Source organism: Coregonus lavaretus (assembly GCF_964263955.1).
Source record: "Coregonus lavaretus genome assembly, chromosome: 13".
Classification (NCBI taxonomy): Eukaryota; Metazoa; Chordata; class Actinopteri; order Salmoniformes; family Salmonidae; genus Coregonus; species Coregonus lavaretus.
In genome coordinates this window covers 3,678,487-3,696,294 of record NC_140000.1, presented here as the reverse complement: position 1 = coordinate 3,696,294, position 17,808 = coordinate 3,678,487, and positions in this window count along the sequence as shown.

The window sequence follows — 17,808 nt, the reverse complement described above, 5'->3', positions numbered from 1 at the left end:
TGGTATGGGGTTATAGAAGGTATGGGGTTATAGAGGGTATGGGTTATAGAGGGTATGGGTTATAGGAGGTATGGGTTATAGAAGGTATGGGGTTATAGAAGGTATGGGGTTATAGAGGGTATGGGTTATAGAGGGAATGGGTTATAGGGGTATGGGGTTATAGAGGGTATAGGTTATAGAGGGTATGGGTTATAAAGGGTATGGGGTTATAAAGGGTATGGGGTTATAGATGGTATGGGTTTTAGAGGGTATGGGTTATAAAGGGTATGGGTTATAGTGGGTATGGGTTATAGAGGGTATGGGTTATAAAGGGTATGGGTTATAGAGGGTATAGGTTATAGAGGGTATAGGTTATAGAGGGTATGTGTTATAGAGGGTATGGGTTTATAGAGGGTATAGATTATAGAGTGTAAAGGTTATAGAGGGTATGGGTTATAGAGGGTATGGGGTTATAGAAGGTATAGGTTATAGAGGGTATTGGTTATAGAGGGTATGGGGTTATAGACTGTATGGGGTTATAGAGGGTATGGGGTTATAGAGGGTATGGGGTTATAGAGGGTATAGGTTATAGAGGGTATGGGTTATTGAGGGTATGGGTTACAGAGGGTACGGGTTATAGATGGTATGGGTTATGGAGGGTATGGGGTTATAGACTGTATGGGGTTATAGAGGGTATAGGTTATAAAGGGTATGGGGTTATAGAGGGTATAGGTTATAAAGGGTATGGGTTATAGAGGGTATGGGTTATAGAGGGTATGTGTTATAGAGGGTATGGGTTATAGAGGGTATAGATTATAGAGGGTAAAGGTTATAGAGGGTATGGGTTATAGAGGGTATGGGGTTATAGACTGTATGGGGTTATAGAGGGTATAGGTTATAGAGGGTATGGGTTATAGAGGGTATGGGGTTATAGTGGGGTATAGGTTATAGAGGGTATGTGTTATAGAGGGTATGGGTTATAGAGGGTATAGATTATAGAGGGTAAAGGTTATAGAGGGTATGGGTTATAGAGGGTATAGGTTATAGAGGGTATGGGTTATAGAGGGTATGGGGTTATAGACTGTATGGGGTTATAGAGGGTATAGGTTATAGAGGGTATGGGTTATAGAGGGTATGGGGTTATAGAGGGTATAGGTTATAAAGGGTATGGGGTTATAGACTGTATGGGGTTATAGAGGGTATAGGTTATAGAGGGTATGGGTTATAGACTGTATGGGGTTATAGAGGGTATAGGTTATAAAGGGTATGGGGTTATAGAGGGTATAGGTTATAAAGGGTATGGGGTTATAGAGGGTATGGGGTTATAGAGGGTATGGGTTATAGAGGGTATAGGTTATAAAGGGTATGGGGTTATAGAGGGTATGGGGTTATAGAGGGTATGGGGTTATAGAGGGTATAGGGTTATAACGGGTATGGGGTTATAAAGGGTATGGGGTTATAGAGGGTATGGCGTTATAGAGGGTATGGGGTTATAAAGGGTATGGGGTTATAGAGGGTATGGGGTTATAGAGGGTATGGGGTTATAGAGGGTATGGGGTTATAGAGGGTATGGGGTTATAGAGGGTATAGGTTATAAAGGGTATGGGGTTATAGAGGGTATGGGGTTATAGAGGGTATGGGGTTATAGAGGGTATGGGGTTATAAAGGGTATGGAGTTATAGAGGGTATGGGGTTATAGAGGGTATAGGTTATAAAGGGTATGGGGTTATAGAGGGTATGGGGTTATAGAGGGTATGGGGTTATAGGGGGTATAGGTTATAGAGGGTATGGGGTTATAGAGGGTATGGGGTTATAGAGGGTATGGGGTTATAGAGGGTATGGGGTTATAAAGGGTATAGGTTATAAAGGGTATGGGGTTATAGAGGGTATGGGGTTATAGAGGGTATAGGTTATAAAGGGTATGGGGTTATAGAGGGTATGGGGTTATAGAGGGTATGGGGTTATAGAGGGTATGGGGTTATAGAGGGTATGGGGTTATAGAGGGTATAGGTTATAACGGGTATGGGGTTATAGAGGGTATGGGGTTATAGAGGGTATGGGGTTATAGAGGGTATAGGTTATAAAGGGTATGGGGTTATAGAGGGTATGGGGTTATAGAGGGTATGGGGTTATAGAGGGTATGGGGTTATAGAGGGTATGGGGTTATAGAGGGTATAGGTTATAAAGGGTATGGGGTTATAGAGGGTATGGGGTTATAGAGGGTATGGGGTTATAGAGGGTATGGGTTATAGAGGGTATGGGGTTATAGAGGGTATGGGGTTATAGAGGGTATGGGGTTATAGAGGGTATATGTTATAAAGGGTATGGGGTTATAGAGGTTATGGGGTTATAAAGGGTATGGGGTTATAGAGGGTATGGGGTTATAGAGGGTATGGGGTTATAGAGGGTATGGGGTTATAGAGGGTATGGGTTATAGACTGTATGGGGTTATAGAGGGTATGGGGTTATAGAGGGTATATGTTATAAAGGGTATGGGGTTATAGAGGGTATGGGGTTATAAAGGGTATGGGGTTATAGAGGGTATGGGGTTATAGACTGTATGGGGTTATAGAGGGTATGGGGTTATAGAGGGTATGGGGTTATAGAGGGTATGGGTTATAGACTGTTTGGGGTTATAGAGGGTATGGGGTTATAGAGGGTATAGATTATAAAGGGTATGGGGTTATAGAGGGTATAGGTTATAGACTGTATGGGGTTATAGAGGGTATGGGGTTATAAAGGGTATGGGGTTATAGAGGGTATGGGTTATAGACTGTATGGGGTTATAGAGGGTATGGGGTTATAAAGGGTATGGGGTTATAGAGGGTATGGGGTTATAGACTGTATGGGGTTATAGAGGGTATGGGGTTATAGAGGGTATGGGGTTATAGAGGGTATGGGTTATAGACTGTATGGGGTTATAGAGGGTATGGGGTTATAGAGGGTATAGATTATAAAGGGTATGGGGTTATAGAGGGTATGGGGTTATAGAGGGTATAGATTATAAAGGGTATGGGGTTATAGAGGTTATGGGGTTATAGAGGGTATAGATTATAAAGGGTATGGGGTTATAGAGGGTATGGGGTTATAGACTGTATGGGGTTATAGAGGGTATGGGGTTATAGAGGGTATGGGGTTATAGAGGGTATGGGTTATAGACTGTATGGGGTTATAGAGGGTATGGGGTTATAGAGGGTATAGATTATAAAGGGTTTGGGGTTATAGAGGGTATGGGGTTATAGAGGGTATAGATTATAAAGGGTATGGGGTTATAGAGGGTATGGGGTTATAGACTGTATGGGGTTATAGAGGGTATGGGGTTATAGAGGGTATGGGGTTATAGAGGGTATGGGTTATAGACTGTATGGGGTTATAGAGGGTATGGGGTTATAGAGGGTATGGGGTTATAGAGGGTATGGGTTATAGACTGTATGGGGTTATAGAGGGTATGGGGTTATAGAGGGTATAGATTATAAAGGGTATGGGGTTATAGAGGGTATGGGGTTATAGAGGGTATAGGTTATAGAGGGTATGGGTTATAGACTGTATGGGGTTATAGAGGGTATAGATTATAAAGGGTATGGGGTTATAGAGGGTATGGGTTATAGACTGTATGGGGTTATAGAGGGTATGGGGTTATAGAGGGTATAGATTATAAAGGGTATGGGGTTATAGAGGGTATAGATTATAAAGGGTATGGGGTTATAGAGGGTATGGGGTTATAGACTGTATGGGGTTATAGAGGGTATGGGGTTATAGAGGGTATAGATTATAAAGGATATGGGGTTATAGACTGTATGGGGTTATAGAGGGTATGGGGTTATAGAGGGTATAGATTATAAAGGGTATGGGGTTATAGAGGGTATGGGGTTATAGAGGGTATAGATTATAAAGGGTATGGGGTTATAGAGGGTATGGGGTTATAGAGGGTATGGGGTTATAGAGGGTATAGATTATAAAGGGTATGGGGTTATAGAGGGTATGGGGTTATAGAGGAGCTTGACTGAAAGTTGCAATGAAAATAAGTCACATTGTGTTTAGACTGTCTGGAAGATAGAGAGAAATTGTTGTCCCTCACATTGAGATATTGATTGTGTGAACACTGCAGTATGTCATGTCAGCCAGCTATGAGTAGAGGATAATATTTACACTGAATACAGATACATTTATCAACACTACCTCATTAAGAATGTTATGGAGGGAGGAGTAAATATATGATTATCAAAATAATGATCCCAATTCATGAAAATGCTTGAATTTAGTAGAATACAATATTTACACATTATAAACTATTCCCAATGTACTAGTATGCAAAAACAATGTTTTGCTAAACAAAACAGCAGTCACTTGTGGTAGTAAGAATGACTAGCATCTGGAATCTTTGATCAAACACACCTCGACTGGGTCCGCCCAAGATTGCACCCTATTTCCTACATAGTGCACTACTTTTGACCAGAGCTTTATGGGCCCGGTCAAAAGTAGTGCACTATATAGGGAATAGGGTGACATTTGGGACGTACACCTCCTGACGGAGTGCTTCTGACAGGAACTCCTCAGTCAGCCGAGTGGCGCCAGGAAGGCTGTGTGATTCAGCAAACCTGCCGCGCCGTTGTCTCATTGGTCTCTCAGTCTTTACGACATAGCTAAGAGGAAAACAATGAGTCCTGTTGCTCAGTACAGGTGTTTCACACAGGAGATGACTTGTAAAAACAGCTACATTTCCACTGAGTGAGACTTAGGGAGGATTGACTCACATAAAAGGAGCCTGTAGCTTTCTGTAATAACTCAGAGAAAGAGAGAGTGAGAACCCAGAGAGAACCCGGTGTGGCCTGGCCGCCTGCCCAGAGAGTGATTGAAATCATAACACGGTTTAATTTGTCCTGCAGAAATGTCCTCACACAAGTGAATATAATCCATTGTTGCACAGTAGATAAACATCAGACAGCACAGTAACCTCAGATTGACAAAGACAAATAAGAAGCCACTTAACAGGAAATGGTTGTTGTTTTGAAGGACTGCAGTGGCGATCAAATTAAAGACGGGGGGGAGAAATGAATGAACATAGCAGAAGATGAGGTAAAGTAGCACCGAAGACACAAGAAGAGGAAGGAGACAGAGGTTACGTCCCAAATGGAACCCTATTCCCTATAAAGTGCATTACTTTTGACAAAAGTAGTGGACTATATAGGGAATAGGGTGGCATTTGGGACGCACACAGCGAGTAGCTAGGAGGATATAAGCACAACATGAAGCAGCTAGCTAAGGATTACTGAGTTTGTGTTTCAGATTAAGGCCTGAAGACCAACAAGTGTTAAACAAAGACAGCAGTGACAGGAAATGAAATGTTTACAGTGAAGGAGAGGAGGGGTGGAAGGGGATAGTGATAACTGATGGAGGACCAGACTTCCTCTGCTACTGTCACTGGAGGCTGGAGATGGACTGGTCCTTCTCAGAGAACTGGTGTCATTGGTGGCCGGTGAAAAATGAGAAGCTGTGATCTTTCTCCTTTTTTTCCTTCTATTTTCTCTCTCTGTCTCTCTCTCTCTCTCTCACTCTCGCTTTCTCTCTCTCTTTCTCTCAATCTCTCCTATCTCTTTTCTTTATCTTTCTTTCTTTCTTTCTTTCTTTCTTTCTTTCTTTCTTTCTTTCTTTCTTTCTTTCTTTCTTTCTTTCTTTCTTTCTTTCTTTCTTTCTTTCTTTCTTTCTCTCTCTCTCTCTCTCTCACGCTCTCTTTCTCTCTCTCTCTCTCTCTCTCTCTCTCTCTCTCTCTCTCTCTCTCTCTTTCTCGCTCTCTCTCTCTCTCCGTCAGTTGATTTGCTCTGTTTGTGCTTTAGAACTAACCCCCTTGCAAAAACAGTTATTTCAATTAAATACACTATTCCTATAAACAATTGGCTTTTTCTTCACTGTAAAATTCTAACAAATTCTCCCCCAGGTGTCAATAATGCTTATGTTGCTGCTACTGAGAGATTGAAGGATAATGTATTTTTCCATCCCAGCATTTTATGGAACTTACTCATTTTGAATTGGATCCACATAAGCTGTAATGTCAGCTACATTCATGCTACTGTCTAGATTGACTCCAACACTGAAAGGCTAAAGGGTAGTCTACAATGCACAGACATAACACACTGTTTAATTATTTCCATCACTTGTCACACAGAGCTGGTGTGATTTCTGAGAAGCGGTGTTCAGTGTTACTCCTATTCTCCTGGCACTTGTTTGTGTGTGGGGGGAGAGTGAATTAGACATTGTCTGCATCCCAAATTGAACCCTATTCCCCATGGGCCCTGGTCAAAAGTAGTGCACTATATAAGGAATAGGGTGTCATTTGGGACGCAAACATTTACTCAGAGACGAGCTGCTCTCCTGATTCCTAGGGGCCGTGGTGGTTCAGGGAGAAAAACGCTATGTTAATTTAATCGTCCCTGGTCCAACGCCATGGATACACCGACTGTGGATGGAGAGAGAGAGGTAGTGAAAAGACGTGGCGGTAGCTAGCTTGTTCCACCATCTTTATAATGACAGCGTGGGGAGCAGAGCGCAGATGTCCCCAGCGCCTCATCCCTGGGAGAATCTTTCATTTCACAGTCCCATCTCTCCATATCTAAGAACATAAATTACCCCATTTGCATGACAGGATTTGTAACAGGGCGAATCAGTTATCAGACTCGATTAAACGTTACACCGGAGCGCTATCGTAATCATCCCTATTCTAATGAGCGTGGCCGGACGGACGGACGCACGGCAGTGTGTGTGTGTGGGGGTGGGGGGGGGGGTTTGCTGAGTGGATCAGGGGGTGGTTGCACGTGGGATTAATTCTGAGATGCTGCTTGTCATGACAGACAGAGAGAGAGAGAGAGAGAAGCTCCCCTGGGTAGCAAAGCCTAGGCCCTGTGATGCCTGCCTGCCTGAGTCGAGCCGAGGCCACACACACACATAAAGGAGAAATAGAGGAAAGCCTTCCTTCCTTGTGGTTGAAACACAAGTGAGCCAAGAAGCACCATCTGAGGACTACTTATTCCTGTCAGCTTTGAATACTAATGAGGCCTGAGGCCTTTACAGGAGAGGAGCATCATTAAAATGACCCCAGCCCCCCGATCAGACCTGGCCCCCCAGCACATCACTACAACTACACGCACACACACTCTCTCACACACACACACTCTCACACACACAGAGGGTCATTAAGACGGCGAGGTATTCCAGGCGAGGAAGCCGAGCCATCATTTGGTGCTGAAAAGGGGAGCTTCCTTCTTTGAGTTGACAATACTTTTTTAAGGATAATTCTCCATCTCCATAATGGTCGGTGTGATTTACATACAGATTGCTGCCCGAGCTGATTACTGAGTTTGGATTTTGTTGTTTACTTCAAAAAAGGTGGTTCACCTTTCATCAGTCAGAATATGTATTTATAATTGTTCCTGTTTGATTCAGAGAGGGGTGAGAGACATGGCAACCTTTTCTTCTGACTTTAAAGACGTAAGCTAGAAACAGTGAAGAAGACTGAACCTTTTAATCTTTTATCCACTCGCCGCAAAAAACACTGCTAGGACTATGTCATAAAAAATAATTACACTTCATTTAATCATATTGCTCATAAAGATATTGTCTACAAATTGATCATAAATATATTATTTGCAAACAGGTTTGTTTGACAATCAACATTTTATTTACAATGATTTTATTCACAATTTATATCACATTAGCAATTGATCATTTCCACATTGCCAGTAAATGTATCGTATAAACGTGCTATTCTAAAAGTAGTCATTGTCTCCACCCTAGCTAATCTCATTGCTTGTATAAATGACAGAGCCATAATTCCCTACAGTCCTCTGTGTTCAGCCATGTCGTACAGTACAGTGTGGTCCCTCCCCTCGCCCAGCCCTCATTGTTTTGTGATGCTAATTCTCCTTACGCCGGTCTGCTCTGGTCCCCTGTGTGTCTGAGCAGCAGGTTTGGTCTGCTCTGGTCCCCTGTCTGTCTGAGCAGCAGGTTTGGTCTGCTCTGGTCCCCTGTCTGTCTGAGCAGCAGGTTTGGTCTGCTCTGGTCCCCTGTCTGTCTGAGCAGCAGGTTTGGTCTGCTCTGGTCCCCTGTCTGTCTGAGCAGCAGGTTTGGTCTGCTCTGGTCCCCTGTCTGTCTGAGCAGCAGGTTTGGTCTGCTCTGGTCCCCTGTCTGTCTGAGCAGCAGGTTTGGTCTGCTCTGGTCCCCTGTCTGTCTGAGCAGCAGGTTTGGTCTGCTCTGGTCCCCTGTCTGTCTGAGCAGCAGGTTTGGTCTGCTCTGGTCCCCTGTCTGTCTGAGCAGCAGGTTTGGTCTGCTCTGGTCCCCTGTCTGTCTGAGCAGCAGGTTTGGTCTGCTCTGGTCCCCTGTCTATCTCACCAGCAGCTTTGAGAAGGAGGGTCCACAGAAACTTCCCTATTGCCACCCTCCAACCTTACCCTATCAACTAACCCTCAGCACCACACTACACCACACTGCCTCCAACTCACTACCACCCTCCCCCTTACCACCCCTGTCCCTCCCACCTCCTCTCCTTTACCCCCCACCCACCCTCTGTGCCCCGCTCCCCATTTGGGAGAGACCCGGGTGCTGTTCCGAGGGTCCCTTACACCCCAGAAACTGTCAGCGGCCTCCTTCCTTCCCATGAGCAGAACTCACAATAGAGAAAGGGCCCCGGCTGAGAGGTTCAGTGGCCATTAACCTCTACCAGCTGTTACTGCCCAGGGTATTCTGCCCCACAATACCGGGCCCCGAGGGGGCCCTCACAGCCACTAATCTAGCCATTGTTGGCCAGGAATGCTGACAGAAGAAAAGAAATTTTTCTTGTGTCCATGCAAGCGTGTGTATCCATGTGTGAGAGCCGAGAAACGGAGGGCTAATTTCTATAGTAGAGTCCGTGAAGGAGGGGACCTTGAAGAATACCCACCCCTGTTTAGCTGCTTGACAAAATTATTTTGCTCATAAAATGGATGGTGATTGTTTTCAGAGGGCAACTCCGCAACCCACCACACCGACACCATCTTATATTTTGTTGTAACATGTGAGTTAAAAAATATATATATATCTGTAAATATACTTTGTCGAAATATAACTTTTAAAATCATGCAAAAATTGGTCAATGTGATGTGCTTCAGTGATATCCCTGGTTTGTTTATTTTATCACAGACATCTTCCCCCAAAAATTCTCACTTCCCGAAAATCTGATTACTTTGGGGGAAAAAGCAATTTTATGTTGTACTTTGCTCTCAGAATATATTAGAAATTAGTCCCTTTCGATTAACATGAAAATTAAAACAGCATTTTCCAGTCAATTTAACAATGAGCCAGCCATTAGGAAGCTTCTGGTGTGCTGAGCATGTGTGACAACACAATCTTCATTTCTAAAAGAAAGGAACAAACAAAATGACAGAAACAAAAGAGAGAGAGAAAGAGAGAGAGAAAGAGAGAAAGAAAGAAAGAAAGAGAGAAAGAAATAGAGAGAGAAGAAGAAAGAAAGAAAGAAAGAAAGAAAGAAAGAAAGAAAGAAAGAAAGAAAAAAGAAAGAAAGAAGAAGAAAGAAGAAAGAAAGAAAGAAAGAAAGAAAGAAAGAAAGAAGAAAGAAAGAAAGAAAGAAAGAAAGAAAGAAAGAAAGAAAGAAAGAAAGAAAGAAGAGAAAGAAAGAGAAAGAAGAAGAAAGAAGAGAATGAAAAGAAAGAGAGAAAGAGAGAGAGAAAGAAAGAAAGAGAGAAAGAAAGAAAGAAAGAGAGAGAGAAAGAGAGAAAGAGAAAGAAATAAAGAGAGAAAGAAAGAAAGAGAGAAAGAAAGAGAGAGAGAGAGAGAGAGAAAGAAGAAAGAGAAAGAGAGAAAGAAAGAAAGAGAGAAAGAAAGAGAAAGAAAGAGAAAGAAAGAGAGAGAGAAAGAAACTTAAAATTTAAGCTTCACATTAGAAAAAATACTTCTTGCTTAGACAGTATGAAGTTGAAACAGTAAAGTTGCAATGTTATACCTGTTGAATAATACTTTGATAATTTGTGTATTTGATAGTTTTCTCAAAGGCTTGCTAGAGGAGCGACTGCATGATATTTCACAAGAATTTCTTTCTACGGCCACAAACTAACATCAGAATGCCAATATCATCCCAATGTAACTATTAATACTGTACTATTACGGTAATAATGTATTCATGGATATGCTCACATGTTGCATCATGTTTGCATAGGTAATTTGTAGTCATTATTAAATCGACAATAAAAACCAAAACACCTCCCCTCTCCCATCTTGTCCTCTCCTCAACTTAAACCCCAACAGATCAGATATCGACAGTGTCAACATCAACAGGAAGCAGTGATCCTTAGCTGTGAGCAGCTCATAGATAGGCTACGGCTCACACAGCATTACCATAGAGGAAGAAAACACCAAACATGACAACACCTAGAGAAAAAGGGAGGAAACCTTTAATGAAAAGTTCTAAGATGAGTTTTATTTAAAGAAAAAGTATAGTGTGTGTGTGTGTGTGTGTGTGTGTGTGTGTGTGTGTGTGGGTGTGTCCTGCTAGTCTGCTCCATGTGTGGTGTTGTGACAGAAGGGGGGATCTGCGTCAGTCAATTATCTGTCCCCACAGACCTTTGTGCTAATGAGGCGGTCCAGCCATCGGCAGACTTTCCCTGTCGCCCCTAAAAGATCACTTTCATTGCTTGCAGAACTAATTCAGGGCACAAAAGTGGAGCGTCACCATTGCGGCCTCTTTTACTGCTCCTATTGTGGAGCCTTTAGAAGTGCTGCTGAAGAGAGGGTCCTGGACTCAGGCCTCTTCATCTCCAGTCCATTGCCTGTCATTAACATATATATACATATGAAAAGTGGGGAAAGTCCCCAACAGCTGTCCGGCAAAGAGGCAAGAGCCATTCCCCGATTCTACCTCTCCCTCCAAATGCTGACAGAAGCCTTTAGCTAGCCCCTTCCTTGGGCAATAATACACCAACCCATTTAAACAGTCTTTCAGAGCACTGAGAAAGAGATTTTTTGGGGGGGGATAATACTACATTCACAGGCCATGCATGGCCCACGGTGGCCCCCTGCTCATTGCCTTGCTACTGTCTCCAGTGGGATTGTTGCTTCATATAAGTCAGGGGACAGAGGGAGGGAGGGACATCCAGCATTGGGACAATATGAATCTCTCAGACATTACTAACAGAAAATAAATCCATGAATAGCAATTGCACTTGATTCATCTTCTGTTTAGGAGATTTCTTTAAAAATATATAAACATATTTTTTAAGTGTGTGTTTCGATGTGGTGTGCTGGTGTTAGTCTCCAGTGATCAAATAGGGAAAGGAAAGGGGGATACCTAGTCAGCTGCACAACTGAATGCATTCAACCCAAATGTGTCTCCTGCATAATAAGACTCCATCATCAGTTTATTTTGAAATAGCTTTTGAATGTGCATAGGGTATCTACCACAAGCCCTTGTCATGATCTAGATCGTGTATGTGTATATAGGTACTCAGGGCTGGAAGTGGGGAGGAATGTGTGGGAACTAAGTTCCATAAGTGAAACTTTTCATATGTAGAAATTGTTTATTTGCTGAATTCCTGGTATTTAACAGTGGAGTTCCCTACGGGATGTTTTCCCTTATTCCAGCCCTGCGGGTGTTATCTAACCTACTGTATGGTAGACCTACACCAACAGTTGAACTACAGCAAATCCCCTTATTGTATGGGACACTTTTAAATGTGCCTTTAGAGGCCATGCAATTCAGTACTCATCTCGAAAACAAAAGCAATTTAGGTCAAGAAAGTCCATACTAACAAAGGAAATAGAAGGTCTAACAGAACAGATAGATAGCAACAGAAAATGTAACATAGAGGCTCAGAATAAATTAGAGAAAAAAAACTAAAAGATATGGAGGAACTTATTCAAGAAAGATCAAGTGTAATATATTATAAAAATAAAGCAAATTGGATGGAATATGGGGAAAATGCACCAAATTCTTTTTTAATCTTCAACATAGAAATGCTACCAAAAATAATTTACTGAAACTGGTTACAAATGACAGAGTCACCCATGATTCACCAAATTATATTTTGAAGGAGGAAGCAAAGTACTTTAAGCATATGTTTTAGTTTCAGTCGCCTCCATCTCCTCTAACTGAAACTAATTGTATGGATGTTTTTTCTATTGATAATGTAAAATGAACAGCCATACAGAAAGAATAATGTGAAGGTGAAATTACAGAGGAGGAACTTCTGGATACAATAAAGACTTTAAGTCCATGAAAATTCCAGGGTTGGATGGCATACCAGTTGAGGTATACCAAACCTTTTTTGATATACTCAGAGGACCGTTATTAGCATGTTCTAACCACTCCTATGTAAATGGTAGATTATCAGACACTCAAGAAGAAGGTCTGATTTCATTATTACTGAAAAAAATATAAAGATCCTGTCCATTTAAAAAATTGGAAGCCCCTTACACTTCAGTGTTGTGATGCAAAAATTCTAGCAAAATGTATAGCGCATAGAATTAAGGTATTGTCGGACATTATTCATTCTAATCAGACAGGTTTTTTACATGGACGATCCATTGGAGATAATATAAGGCAAGTACTGGAAACAATAGAACAGTACTTGAAAAAGCTTTTGATAAAGTACGACTGGAGTTTATATATAAATGCCTGGAGCATTTCAATTTTGGAGAATCTCTTATAAAATGGGTTAAAATCATGTACAGTGAGGGAAAAAGTATTTGATCCCCTGCTGATTTTGTACGTTTGCCCACTGACAAATAAATGATCAGTCTATAATTTTAATGGTAGGTTTATTTGAACAGTGAGAGACAGAATAACAACTACAAAATCCAGAAAAAAACGCATATCAAAAATGTTATAAATTGATTTGCATTTTACATTTACATTTTTACATTTTAGTCATTTAGCAGACGCTCTTATCCAGAGCGACTTACAGAAGCAATTAGGGTTAAGTGCCTTGCTCAAGGGCACATCGACAGATTTTTCACCTAGTTGGCTCGGGGATTAGAACCAGCGACCTTTCGGTTACTGGCACAACGCTCTTACCCACTAAGCTACCTGCCGCCCGGGAAATAAGTATTTGACCCCCTCTCAATCAGAAAGATTTCTGGCTCCCAGGTGTCTTTTATACAGGTAACGAGCTGAGGTTAGGAGCACACTCTTAAAGGGAGTGGTCCTAATCTCAGCTTGTTACCTGTATAAAAGACACCTGTCCACAGAAGCAATCAATCAATCAGATTCCAAACTCTCCACCATGGCCAAGACCAAAGAGCTCTCCAATAATGTCAAGGACAAGATTGTAGACCTAAACAAGGCTGGAATGGGCTACAAGACCATCGCCAAGCAGCTTGGTGAGAAGGTGACAACAGTTGGTGCGATTATTAGCAAATGGAAGAAACACAAAATAACTGTCAATCTCCCTCTACCTGGGGCTCCATGCAAGATCTCACTTCGTGGAGTTGCAATGATCATGAGAACGGTGAGGAATCAGGCCAGAACTACACGGGAGGATCTTGTCAATGATCTCAAGGCAGCTGGGACCATAGTCACCAAGAAAACAATTGGTAACACACTACGCCGTGAAGGACTGAAATCCTGCAGCGCCCGCAAGGTCCCCCTGCTCAAGAAAGCACATATACATGCCCGTCTGAAGTTTGCCAATGAACATATGAATGATTCAGAGGAGAACTGGGTGAAAGTGTTGTGGTCAGATGAGACCAAAATGGAGCTCTTTGGCATCAACTCAACTCGCCGTGTTTGGAGGAGGAGGAATGCTGCCTATGACCCCAAGAACACCATCCCCACCGTCAAACATGGAGGTGGAAACATTATGCTTTGGGGGGGGGACAGGACAACTTCACTGCATCAAAGGGACGATGGACGGGGCCATGTACCGTCAAATCTTGGGTGAGAACCTCCTTCCCTCAGCCAGGGCATTGAAAATGGGTCGTGGATGGGTGTTCCAGCATGACAATGACCCAAAACACACGGCCAAGGCAACAAAGGAGTGTCTCAAGAAGAAGCACATCAAGGTCCTGGAGTGGCCTAGCCAGTCTCCAGACCTTAATCCCATAGAAAATCTGTGGAGGGAGCTGAAGGTTCGAGTTGCCAAACGTCAGCCTCGAAACCTTAATGACTTGGAGAAGCTCTGCAAAGAAGAGTGGGACAAAATCCCTCCTGAGATGTGTGCAAACCTGGTGGCCAACTACAAGAAACGTCTGACCTCTGTGATTGCCAACAAGGGTTTTGTCACCAAGTACTAAGTCATGTTTTGCAGAGGGGTCAAATACTTATTTCCCTCATTAAAATGCAAATCAATTGCTAACATTTTTGACATGCGTTTTTCTGGATTTTTTTGTTGTTATTCTGTCTCTCACTGTTCAAATAAACCTACCATTAAAATTATAGACTGATAATTTCTTTGTCAGTGGGCAAACATAGAAAATCAGCAGGGGATCAAATACTTGTTTCCCTCACTGTATAGTAACCCTAGTAAATAATGGCTATTTCTCAGAAAGTTTTAAACTGTCAAGAGGAGTAAAACAGGGTTGTCCACTATCAGCATATCTATTTATTATGGCCATCGAAATGTTAGCTATTAAAATCAGATCCAACACTAATACCAAGGGATTATAAATCCAGGGCTTAAAAACAAAGGTGTCATTGTACGCTGATGATTCATGTTTTCTTTTAAATCCACAACTTTAATCCCTCCACAGCCTCATAGAGGATCTAGATACATTGTCCAACCTCTCTGGATTACAACCAAATTATGATAAATGTACTATATTACGTATTGGATTACTAAAAAATACAATTTTTACATTACCGTGTAGTTTACCAATAAAATGGTCTGATGTTGATGTGGATATACTCGGAATACATATCCCAAAAGAAATACATGATCTCACTCCAATACATTTTAATAGAAAGTTAGCAAAATAGATAAGATCTTGTTACCATGGAAAGGTAAATACCTGTCTATTTGTTGAAAAATCACCCTGATTAACTCTTTAGTATTATCCCAGTTTACCTATTTGCTTGCCTAGCGAACAGTCTTTTAAATTATATGAGAAAACAATATTCCATTTTATTTGGAACGGCAAGCCATACAAAATTAAACGGGCCTATTTATATAATGCATATGAATTGGCACGACAGAAATTATTAAATATTAAAGCGTTAGACCTATCACTAAAAGCTTCGGTCATACAAATGTTATACTTAAATCCGAACTGGTTCTCTACCAAATTAGTAAGATTGTCTCACCCCATGTTCAAGAATGGCCTTTTTCCCTTTATTCAGATTACAACCTCTCACTTTCAGTTATCTGAAAAGGAAATCATCTCCCAAATATCACTATTTCTAAAACAAGCCATAGAATGTTGGTTGCAATTTCAATTTAATCCTCCAGAAACGACAGAACAAATAATGCAATAAATATTGTGGTTAAACTCAAATATAGTAATTGATAAAAAACCATTATTTTTTGGAAAATAAAATAAAAAGGTATAATCTTCGTAAATGATATCATAGGTAGAACTGGTGGAGTTATGTTGCACATGCAGCTAAAATAAACATATGGAAATGTCTGCTCTACCCAAAATTACAACCAAATAATTGCAGCATTACCGCAGAAATGGAAGAGGAAAGTGGAAGGGGGAAAAAGTAAGGAACTTGTCTGTCGGCCCTGCATTAAAGACCATAATTGGTTAAAGAAAATTGTGATACATAAAAAAGTATACCAGTTTAATTTAAGGACCAAAGGATTGACAGCTGTCCCATATAGATTGCAAAATAGTTGGGAAGAGATTTTTGACGTACCTATTCCATGGCAAATGGTTTATGAACTGATACGCAAAACGACGCCGGATTCAAAACTTAGAATTTTTCAAATGTAAATTATTATAGGATTGCAATATTTACCTGGAGCTAACCCTGCAGATAGCACTACTGGGTGATCTGAAAAGTCATAGTCAATAATATAATAAAACTTTTAGCAAAAATGTTTATTTTTAATTTACAATCTGTAGAAACAATGAGAATAGAAGGGTTCAGAACTTTTGTGAAACATCACAGTACAGTTGAGAGATAGATGGCAAGTAGAAATCCAATATGGATGGTGTTAAGAGATAGATGAGAGGGGTTGAATGGAGATGAAGGTTGGGACTAGTAAAACTAATAAAACTAATAACAACAAAATAACTAATGTTAAACATACTGTGTCCATAATAAGTATATAGGTTGAGAACTTTTGTGAAAAAGAACACAGTTTGGGGGAAATGGCATATAGAAGCAAACCGGATAGACATCATGAAAATGATCGGAGAGGTTGAGGGTAGAGGAAGTTCAGGAGTAAAAACAAACTAAATTGAATTATTGTAAAATTGACTGTGTCCATAAAATGTATATAGTATGTATAAGCTGGAAGTAGAGGCCTAAGCGTTTAGGGGAGGGGTGGTGGGGTTGGAAGGTAATAAAGGAAAATACATTTTTATAATGGATATGTGTGTATATATGTGATATGTGTATATATATATATATGTATTTATATGTATGTATGTGTATATATGTATATATAAGCAATATTAAAGCTGATCTACCCCCTAAACAAACAAACAAAGACAAAAAAAAACAGTTGAACTGCAACAGATAATATTTGTTGGGGCATTTTGATCTGTCTTATCCTGTCTGATTCAGCACCAGGGACAAGTTGATAACTGTGCGTTACCATCCCACTAAATGTTGATGTTGGGTATTAGTGCAGGGCGTGGAGGGAGATCAAGCCTTTTCACCCTGAGCAAAATGATTTGGTCCTGGAGGAGTGGAGGAGTGTATGGGGACGGGGCGCAGCAATCCCCTTATTTAGACTGGGGCGGCGGGACTCAACACAGGGGTTAAGTGACTTGCCCCAGGTCACTCTGGAAGTAATTTACTCAGGGTGGATTTTCTCACCTAAACCTCCTCAACTTCTTCTCATACTATGAGGGCCTCTTTGGCTTCCTGGGCTACCTCCCAAATGGTACCCCAACTATACTGAATATAAGGTGGTCATTTCAGCCTCTGTTTGTCAAATAGCTGTGTAACAGTCAAATATGACTTTAAAGACAGCCTAAAGCATGGGTACGTAAACAACACTTTTGACAACAAAACTACTGTAATTAGGAAAAGCTCATTTTTTAAAACAAGATAAAACATTCTGAAACACCCCCCCCCCCCTCAAATTCCCTCGCTCTTCACTCTTCGAAGAGTTAGCTTGATTCCTATAGCTCAAGTTCTAACAACCTAAACAAGTTGTAAGAATATAAACAAGTTAAATGTATCCGTAAAACAGAAACATCCATTTTTATTGATAAAAAACCAGGTTGTGATCATGTGATTAGTCTCTATCTGAGACACGTGGAAGGGAGGAAGGCCAGTCCATTCTTAGTGTTCATTTAAACTTTAGTTCAGAGCTCTTTTTTGATAATATAGTCTCTTTCCACTGATTGGTTTTGTATGGCTGGTTGAGATGCGGTGCCCCCCGGTCCCCTGGAAGAGGAGGTGAAGGGAGAAGAAGCCAGAATCCATCCGATCTAATGAATAAGAAAGGGTCTTGGTTAAAGGGGACTGGTTTGTCTCTTCATGGGTCCTTTTTATTCAGCTTTTAGAAAGACGAGGAGAGGAGAGAGAGGAGGAGGCCTGATTGATAAATCCCCTCCCTTACCCACCCTGTACGCCTGGTGACCCCGGAGTCATCAAGTACAATGCCCCGCATCTTAAGTTTCTAAATCTCCGCTTGAAAAATAGAAGGAGCAAATTTGTGTCCATTATGGGAGCTT